We start from the raw sequence: 11,043 nt of genomic DNA, 5'->3' as shown, positions 1-11,043 counted from the left end.
GACGCAGGACTGGCGGCAAGGTAAGTGGTTTTTTAATTTTTCTATTTTACTTTGTGCCCCCCGCTTCCCCTCTCATGCACCCGCCCCGGCACCCATGAGCCATGCTGGCTGCCACTGCTGATAGCTTCTATTAGGGTGAAAAGGGAGAAGACATACAGAATGCTAGGTAGATGCTTTCACGATCAGTAGGTGAAGGAAAATCCTTTACACTTGCCTGATCACCTAGATGCAACTGTTTGGCCACCCTAGGAACAGAATGTAACTTTGGCCTTCTGAAATCCTTTTGGCAGCCGAGGCGCCATCATTTAAGCACAAGCTATCTGCCTCTATTAATGATGGGCAGTAAGAGAAAAAGCCTAGCTGCTTCACAGTGGGATGCTCCTCGAGGATGATGCGGGAAATAATAGGACCCTTTTTGCAGAACTTCAGTCATTTTTTAAGTCATCACTTATTTGTCTTTATATCTAGTTCATATTGGGAAGAACTCCTTCTACTTTAGCACAAACTCTCACCATTTGGTGACATGCACATTCACACATAAAATCAAAAGAAAGGAGGCAGTGGCATGATAGTGCAACTACCTCTGGCAATCCAGGGAGTACGGAAATCCTGAAACAGGCTTTAGTGTTCCTGATTTTGAAAAGGCTTTCATTGTGCAGGCAGGAGACTCGTTCTGATGGTGGGGACAGAAATGGTAGTTATCTTAGAACTTGCCTTGAGTCTACTAGAATAACGTTACTGGGGGGGAGACTCTCTCTGTAATAATGGTGAGCTCTTGGTTTCTAAAACGAGATTACAATGTTTTCTTGGCCCTAACCAAGGCATAGTGGCAGAGCTTTGTAATTACTTCCCTATGGTATTCTGTGTTAATCTCATTCCTGAACGTAGGGACCTCAAAATCATTCACAGTAGTTGTATTTGACTTCTAGCCAGGGTGCGAACATCCTTCACCAATCAACCAATCAGGGATTTGTGAAGCCCGCTACTCACCCATGAAGGTCTCAAGGCACCGGGCGGTGCAGCTCCGTTTCACCCAAAGAGCCAGGTCTTGAGGCTCTTACTGAAGGTGTCCAGAGTGGGGGAACACCTGTTTATCAGGAGACCTCTCAATATAATTCACAATAGTTGTATTTGATTTTTAGTCAGAGTGCTGACATCCTCCAGCCACCTGTTCATCTGGAGACCTCCTGCCCTTGTGGCCCATGCATGAACTACTGCACTGTGTCCCTACCACTTCACTATCTAGGTTGCCTACCTTTATTGTTCACCCTACGTCCATAGATTCATTGCTCTTCCCACTACTTTTTTCCCTTTAGTGCTTTTGGCAGTTGCTTGATACTCATGAACAACAGTCCTCTCTTCCACACGTGTTCACAATGTCCATCTTACAGTCACACACGTCTGCTTGTTACCACTACTAGGAATACAACATGCCAGTGATAGCAGCACAGATCAACACCTCCGCCACTGTCACTTGGAGTAGTCTGGTTTCACCTTGTAAATGATTACTCCTGTTTAAAGTGTCAAAAAGATCCTGTGAATGTGCCTCCATTGTGACTTCTTCCATTTGCCAATGACTTTCCCCTCCTTTTCCAGCTCATCTTTGACTCGGAGCAGAACACAGACCTTGACAGTCCTGCTTGGGAGACATCAATTACAACGCAGTCTTTCACCATGATTCGTTTACAACGTGGCCATTACAACGCAAGTCGTTACGACTTACGCTGGATGGCGCTATACACTAAAGAATAGTATGCTTTACTATTCCAACACTTTCCCTACTGTTACGTAGGCTGGAGTTGGAATAGTAAATCATACTATTCCTAAGTCCAGCGCCCTCCAGCGCAAGTCATTGTAAAGACTTGCGTTGTAATGACTGTGTTGGAAACGTATTGCGATGTAAAGACCGCATTTTAATGTCATACATTCGTCCTGCCTGCTTCAATGTAGCTCTCTCATGGATCCCAAAGTATGGGATTCCGGCCGAAGAGAAAATAAGGACTTGGAAATCCTTCATATATTGTTGGTGCCTGATCAAGGATTTGTGCAACTATTGTCTGTCTAGACGGATGCTGAAACCCTTCCTGTCTCCAAAGTTGGGATACATGTCTTAATTGTGCATGAGAAGAGGCTTGTTCTCACCTTGAAAGGATGAAATTCTCACTGAGGGCGTCATGTGTAAAATGTCTTCCCATCAACACCTTGCTTTGGTGTGTACACACAGGGAGGCTCTCCAATACAGCTCTCTTTATTACACCCCTCTTTTTAGCTGGCCTGCGGCTTCACAGGAGCTTAGCAGCAATTACTGTTGCCACCATGAACATGACCGCTGTACATCATCTACCAGAGGGCAAAGGGGGAGGGGGAGATGTTGTGTTGCCGTAGAGTATTAAGACCATGTGACCAGGCCACTTCTGCTAGACACTGGACGCTACTTCCTGCCATGAAGCAACAAAAAATACTGACTTGCATCTCAACCGGCTCTCCATGGTCCATGAAGCCAGGAATGAGAACCCGACAGGGGGTAGCGGAAATAAGGTTGAGACCTAATAGAACACGACTATATCTGTCATCCATTGGTGCATCTGAGTTACAGATGTCTCTCACCACATCCATATGATTTTACTTATGTTATATAAGGACTAGACAATGCACCTTTGCTAGCATAATGCCAACTGTTCATTCATGACTAGATTCCACATTGGGAACTGGACTGTTTTCCTATAATTTAGTTTGCTTCAGTAGCTAAGCTAGTCTCTCGCACCCAGTAGATTTGAGATGTTTACAGAAAGAAGGGAAAGGCTGGTTGGTATGATGTATCATACTCCTTCCCCAATTGCTTCCTCTGAATCTCCGGATACAGTCTGAAGCAGCAATAAATTAGTGATAAAATGTCTATTGTTACCGTCAATGTGACAATATATTGACAATGAATAGGTCAGTGAGTCTTTATATACGTTTGTTTACTTCATTCATTTAGGAGTGTGTGGAATTAGGATTCAATTTCTAGTTCTACCAAGAAAGCAAAAGAGCAGATAAAAAGATGATATACATTTGCATTTCATTTATATTTTCTCAGATCATTTGCCCTTCTCATTTTCTTCTCAGACTATCAACCATTTTACCCATTGTTGCAGTACATGCTTGATTTCATGTTTATAGGTACATGTGCTCTCTTACCTCCCTCCAGCTCTCTATGGTCCATTATGAACTGGTGAATAGTAGACATGTGGTTTTCTAGTAATTGTGATAAAAAACAAACGGGACATACAAAAAATAGTTTATGAGTAGTAGTACCGAAATACTCTTTTATGTACACTTACGTGCCTTAGTGAATCGGCACCGAAATGTCCTAATCGCTATAGTAAAAGTGCAAAGAGGGCACAGTCATTTCGATTTTTATTATTTGAATACAAATATGCCCTGAATATTTCATTTTTATATGTTTTAGGGCCAATTCACAAAGCCATGTAAGGGCACATAAAACAATACTACATTAATAGCACCCTATTTACTCCAAAATGCATTTGGTAATTGGGCCCCTTCATCTTAAACTTTAGCACATGCATTTCAATTATCATGCGGCCAATATTATTTCCATCTTATTTTCTAATTCATTATCCCGTTTTAACCCTACTGGGGTAATTTAAAACTATTAGTGCCAATGTTGGGTGCAGAAAGCAGGTGCACCTCTTTTAGCTCCTCCCATTAAGGGAGTAGTAGAAATTGCACTTACTTTTGCACAGTTACTATCAGCTTGGCACCTGCCCCTGAAAAAAGGTGTGGAAAGAAATAAAATGGGCAGATGGTTTCAAATCAAGTCTACTCACATTCCTCCCCACTGCCTACCCCCAAGGTCAAAATTAGAGGCAAAAACAAAAGTGAAGTCTGGCGCTCACATTATTTGCACAAAAATAGTCTTTGCTCCTATTAATACATTTTGGGTTTAAATGTGGGAGTTGTGTAGCTCAGGGCGATCCCCAGGGCTAGTTTTATGCAACAACTAAACCACAATAAGGTTTATATACTGCAACATCACAAGTCAGCCGCGTGAGGGTATTGAAAGGTAGTATAGCAGCCCTGTGATGAGGCTTGAGGGACTTTTAGGAGCTGCACCACTGCTATTATTTAATATTTCTGTAGAACAATGTTTTGGCATCATCCATTGCCACAAGCACAGCTGCTATACTACTATAGTAGTGATCATGGGATAATACTGAAGTATGCAACAGTGTCTTGAACATAAGAAATATTGGAGCACGCTTGGAGTACATTATTATTAAAAAATATTAACAGGGGCATGGGCAAGATGGCGGAGCGGTAATATGTTCCTCGCCATCGCTCCAGCTGGCCGACAGTTTTTTATGTCAAAATCCGGGCCCATCTACCCCCGTGCGGTGCAGCATTGGCCATGGACCCACTGGCGCCGGATCGCAAGTGCTGACGGCAGCGGGGAGGGGAGGCAGCCGGAAGAGCTTGGTTGCGGTCCTCCGTGGACATAGATAGGTGATCCCCCTCGTGTAGCCATTGGTCTAAAATCATCTCCAAGAACGTTTTACAGATGCATGGCGTTAATAGCTGTTTTTTTTCGAAGGAGAAGAATCTACATTTACCCTTACTTGGATGACTGGTTGATCAAGGTGCGGTCTGCACAGCAGACTAAATTGGATTTCTTTTAACACGTGTTAAAGATTTGCAATGTGATACAAGACATAATTACAGCAACACACATTATACATGCCCGCGTATGTGGAGCTGGCAACGTCATGCACAGGTTTGCAAAAATCCGGCAGGGTCTACTGAAATCAAAAGTGCAATGTGCTTCATCTCAGCGATAAATTCTGTCATAAAACAAACTCAATTAAATAAAAGTTTCAACACTGGAACAAAAGTACAGAGGGAACAATCATTTACAATGCAATAGGTCTTGCAATTGCAAGATTTTGAGCTATTGGCATTGTAAATGACAATTAGGGTTCAATAGGTCGCACACCACTCCACCAACCAGCGGGTAACCCCAGGAGCATCACAGTAAATGCAGTTTCTTTAAGCGAGTGCGCTTTTCAAAAGTTCCGAAGTGTAAATGCAAAGTTGCAGGCCAACTCTGGACACCGGTGTTTCAGGATTATTGTCCTTCATCAGCAGAGTGTAGGTAGATTTTCAGGGGTTTGCTGTGCAGGCTGCCAAAGTGTCATCAGGTTCGGTACCTCTCCGGGCGCGTGGGTGCGTAACCTGAGCTCGTCAGCTCGAAGGCTCGAGGGAGCCATATTTAAGTAGGGTTCAATAGGTCGCACACCACTCCACCAACCAGCGGGTAACCCCAGGAGCATCACGGTAAATGCAGTTTCTTTAAGCGAGTGCGCTTTTCAAACGTTCCGAAGTGTAAATGCAAAGTTGCAGGCCAACTCTGGACACCGGTGTTTCAGGATTATTGTCCATCATCAGCAGAGTGTAGGTAGATTATCTGGGGTTTGCTGTGCGGGCTGCCAAAGTGTCATCAGGTTCGGTACCTCTCCGGGCGCGTGGGTGCGTAACCTGAGTTCGTCAGCTCGAAGGCTCGAGGGAGCCATATTTAAGTAGGGTTCAATAGGTCGCACACCACTCCACCAACCAGCGGGTAACCCCAGGAGCATCACGGTAAATGCAGTTTCTTTAAGCGAGTGCGCTTTTCAAAAGTTCCGAAGTGTAAATGCAAAGTTGCAGGCCAACTCTGGACACCGGTGTTTCAGGATTATTGTCCTTCATCAGCAGAGTGTAGGTAGATTTTCAGGGGTTTGCTGTGCAGGCTGCCAAAGTGTCATCAGGTTCGGAACCTCTCCGGGCGCGTGGGTGCGTAACCTGAGCTCGTCAGCTCGAAGGCTCGAGGGAGCCATATTTAAGTAGGGTTCAATAGGTCGCACACCACTCCACCAACCAGCGGGTAACCCCAGGAGCATCACGGTAAATGCAGTTTCTTTAAGCGAGTGCGCTTTTCAAAAGTTCCGAAGTGTAAATGCAAAGTTGCAGGCCAACTCTGGACACCGGTGTTTCAGGATTTTTGTGCTTCATCAGCAGAGTGTAGGTAGATTTTCAGGGGTTTGCTGTGCAGGCTGCCAAAGTGTCATCAGGTTCGGTACCTCTCTGGGCGCGTGGGTGCGTAACCTGAGCTCCTCAGCTCGAAGGCTCGAGGGAGCCATATTTAAGTAGCGTTCAATAGGTCGCACACCACTCCACCAACCAGCGGGTAACCCCAGGAGCATCACAGTAAATGCAGTTTCTTTAAACGAGTGCCCTTTTCAAAAGTTCCGAAGTGTAAATGCAAAGTTGCAGGACAACTCTGGACACCGGTGTTTCAGGATTATTGTCCTTCATCAGCAGAGTGTAGGTAGATTTTCAGGGGTTTGCTGTGCAGGCTGCCAAAGTGTCATCAGGTTCGGTACCTCTCCGGGCGAGTGGGTGCGTAACCTGAGCTCGTCAGCTTGAAGGCTCGAGGGAGCCATATTTAAGTAGGGTTCAATGGGTCACACACCACTCCGCCAACCAGCGGGTAACCCCAGGAGCATCACGGTAAATGCAGTTTCTTTAAGCGAGTGCGCTTTTCAAATGTTCCGAAGTGTAAATGCAAAGTTGCAGGCCAACTCTGGACACCGGTGTTTCAGGATTATTGTCCTTCATCAGCAGAGCGTAGGTAGATTTTCTGGGGTTTGCTGTGCAGGCTGCCAAAGTGTCATCAGGTTCGGTACCTGTCCGGGCGTGTGGGTGCGTAACCTGAGCTCGTCAGCTCGAAGGCTCGAGGGAGCCATATTTAAGTAGGGTTCAATAGGTCACACACCACTCCACCAACCAGCGGGTAACCCCAGGAGCATCACGGTAAATGCAGTTTCTTTAGGCGAGTGCGCTTTTCAAAAGTTCCGAAGTGTAAATGCAAAGTTGCAGGCCAACTCTGGACACCAGTGTTTCAGGATTATTGTCCTTCATCAGCAGAGTGTAGGTAGATTTTCAGGGGTTTGCTGTGCAGGCTGCCAAAGTGTCATCAGGTTCGGTACCTCTCCGGGCGCGTGGGGACGTAACCTGAGCTTGTCAGCTCGAAGGCTCGAGGGAGCCATATTTAAGTAGGGTTCAATAGGTCGCACACCACTCCACCAACCAGTGGGTAACCCCAGGACCATCACGGTAAATGCAGTTTCTTTAAGCGAGTGCGCTTTTCAAAAGTTCCGAAGTGTAAATGCAAAGTTGCAGGCCAACTCTGGACACAGGTGTTTCAGGATTACTGTCCTTCATCAGCAGAGTGTAGGTAGATTTTCAGGGGTTTGCTGTGCAGGCTGCCAAAGTGTCATCAGGTTCGGTACCTCTCCCGGCGCGTGGGTGCGTAACCTGAGCTCGTCAGCTCGAAGGCTCGAGGGAGCCATATTTAAGTAGGGTTCAATAGGTCGCACACCACTCCACCAACCAGCAGGTAACCCCAGGAGCATCACAGTCAATGCAGTTTCTTTAAGCGAGTGCGCTTTTCAAAAGTTCCGAAGTGTAAATGCAAAGTTGCAGGCCAACTCTGGCAAGCACACCAGTGAACACCTTGAAGACACAAGACTCGGGTAGAAGCGCACCCGCTGATACCGACTACATCGACCATCATGCTCCGGGGTCACACGCTGATAGGACGAGCAGTGTGCGACCTCATTTGGAACTACTATTTATACAGGCTCCCTTGAACCGGTGGAGGTGACGACCTCGAGACAACTCACCTGCGCGCCACAAGAGGTATCTGGACCTATGAACATTTTCAGCAGCCCACGCAGCAACCCCTTGCATCCGCCTAATCCCTGATGATGAGAGGTAATGACCTCGAAACACATGTCCAGGGATGGCAAGCACACCAGTGAACACCTTGAAGACACAAGACTCGGGTAGAAGCGCACCTGCTGATACCGACTACATCAACCATCATGCTCCGGGGTCACACGCTGATGGGACGAGCAGTGTGCGACCTCATTTGGAACTACTATTTATACAGGCTCCCATGAGCCGGTGGAGGTGACGACCTCGAGACTATGCACCTGCGCGCCACAAGAGGTATCTGGACCTATGAACATTTTCGGCAGCCCACGCAGCAACCCTTGCACCCGCCTAATCCCTGCTGATGAGAGGTAATGACCTCGAAACACGTGTCCAGGGATGGCAAGCACACCAGTGAACACCTTGAAGACACAAGACTCGGGTAGAAGCGCACCCACTGATACCGACTACATCGACCATCATGCTCCGGGGTCACACGCTGATGGGACGAGCAGTGTGCGACCTCATTTGGAACTACTATTTATACAGGCTCCCTTGAGCCGGTGGAGGTGACGACCTCGAGACAACGCGCCTGCGCGCCACAAGAGGTATCTGGACCTATGAACATTTTCGGCAGACCAGGCAGCAACCCCTTGCACCCGCCTAATCCCTGCTGATGAGAGGTAATGACCTCGAAACACGTGTCCAGGGATGGCAAGCACACCAGTGAACACCTTGAAGACACAAGACTCGGGTAGAAGCGCACCCGCTGATACCGACTACATCGACCATCATGCTCCGGGGTCACACGCTGATGGGACGAGCCGTGTGCGACCTCATTTGGAACTACTATTTTTACAGGCTCCCTTGAGCCGGTGGAGGTGACGACCTCGAGACAACGCACCTGCGCGCCACAAGAGGTATCTGGACCTATGAACATTTTCGGCAGCCCACACAGCAACCCATTGCACCCACCTAAACCCTGCTGATGAGAGGTAATGACCTCGAAACAGGTGTCCAGGGATGGCAAGCACACCAGTGAACACCTTGAAGACACAAGACTCGGGTAGAAGCGCACCCGCTGATACCGACTACATCCACCATCATGCTCCGGGGTCACACGCTGATGGGACGAGCAGTGTGCGACCTCATTTGGAACTACTATTTATACAGGCTCCCTTGAGCTGGTGGAGGTGACGACCTCGAGACAACGCACCTGCGCGCCACAAGAGGTATCAGGAACTATGAACATTTTCGGCAGCCCACGCAGCAACCCCTTGCACCCGCCTAAACCCTGCTGATGAGAGGTAATGACCTCGAAACAGGTGTCCAGGGATGGCAAGCACACCAGTGAACACCTTGAAGACACAAGACTCGGGTAGAAGCGCACCCGCTGATACCGACTACATCGACCATCATGCTCCGGGGTCACACGCTGATGGGACGAGCAGTGTGCGACCTCATTTGGAACTACTATTTATACAGGCTCCCTTGAGCCGGTGGAGGTGACGACCTCGAGACAACGCACCTGCGTGCCACAAGAGGTATCTGGACCTATGAACATTTTCGGCAGCCCACCCAGCAACCCCTTGCACCCGCCTAATCCCCGATGATGAGAGGTAATGACCTCGAAACACATGTCCAGGGATGGCAAGCACACCAGTGAACACCTTGAAGACACAAGACTCGGGTAGAAGCGCACCCGCTGATACCGACTACATCGACCATCATGCTCCGGGGTCACACGCTGATGGGACGAGCAGTGTGTGACCTCATTTGGAACTACTATTTATACAGGCTCCCTTGAGCCGGTGGAGGTGACGACCTCGAGACAACGCACCTGCGTGCCACAAGAGGTATCTGGACCTATGAACATTTTCGGCATCCCACGCAGAAACCCCTTGCACCCACCTAATCCCTGCTGATGAGAGGTAATGACCTCGAAACAAGTGTCCAGGGATGGCAAGCACACCAGTGAACACCTTGAAGACACAAGACTCGGGTAGAAGCGCACCCGCTGATACCGACTACATCGACCATCATGCTCCGGGGTCACACGCTGATGGGACGAGCAGTGTGCGACCTCATTTGGAACTACTATTTATACAGGCTCCCTTGAGGCGGTGGAGTTGACGACCTCGAGACAATGCACCTGCGCCCCACAAGAGGTATCTGGACCTATGAACTTTTTCGGCGGCCCACGCAGCAACCCCTTGCACCCGCCTAATTCCTGCTGATGAGAGGTAATGACCTCGAAATACGTCTCCAGGGATGGCAAGCACACCAGTGAACACCTTGAAGACACAAGACTCGGGTAGAAGCGCACCCGCTGATACCGACTACATCGACCATCATGCTCCGGGGTCACACGCTGATGGGACGAGCAGTGAGCGACCTCATTTGGAACTACTATTTATACAGGATCCCTTGAGCCGGTGGAGGTGACGACCTCGAGACAACGAAACCTGCGCGCCACAAGAGGTATCTGGACCTAAGAACATTTTCGGCAGCCCACGCAGCAACCCTCATGCACCCGCCTAATCCCTGCTGATGAGAGGTAATGACCTCGAAACACATGTCCAGGGATGGCAAGCACACCAGTGAACACCTTGAAGACACAAGACTCGGGAAGAAGCGCACCCGCTGATACCGACTACATCGACCATCATGCTCCGGGGTCACACGCTGATGGGACGAGCAGTGTGCGACCTCATTTGGAACTACTATTTATACAGGCTCCCTTGAGCCGGTGGAGGTGATGACCTCGAGACAACGCACCTGCGCGCCACAATAGGTATCTGGACCTATGAACATTTTCGGCAGCCCACGCAGCAACCCCTTGCACCCGCCTAATCCCTGCTGATGAGAGGTAATGACCTCGAAAAACGTGTCCAGGGATGGCAAGCACACCAGTGAACACCTTGAAGACACAAGACTCAGGTAGAAGTGCACCCGCTGATACCGACTACATCGACCATCATGCTCAGTGGTCACACGCTGATGGGACGAGCAGTGTGCAACCTCATTTGGAACTACTATTTATACAGGCTCCCTTGAACCGGTGGAGGTGACGACCTCGAGACAACGCACCTGCGCGCCACCAGAGGTATCTGGACCTATGAACATTTTTGGCAGCCCACGCAGCAACCCCTTGCACCCGCCTAATCCCTGCTGATGAGAGGTAATGACCTCGAAACACGTGTCCCGGGATGGCAAGCACACCAGTGAACACCTTGAAGACACAAGACTCGGGTAGAAGCGCACCCGCTGATACCGAATACATCGACCATC

This window comes from Lissotriton vulgaris, chromosome 4_1 (genome assembly GCF_964263255.1).
Source record: "Lissotriton vulgaris chromosome 4_1, aLisVul1.2, whole genome shotgun sequence".
NCBI classification, from domain to species: Eukaryota; Metazoa; Chordata; class Amphibia; order Caudata; family Salamandridae; genus Lissotriton; species Lissotriton vulgaris.
The sequence above is the reverse complement of the archived record's forward strand: the minus strand, read 5'-3'. Positions refer to the sequence as shown.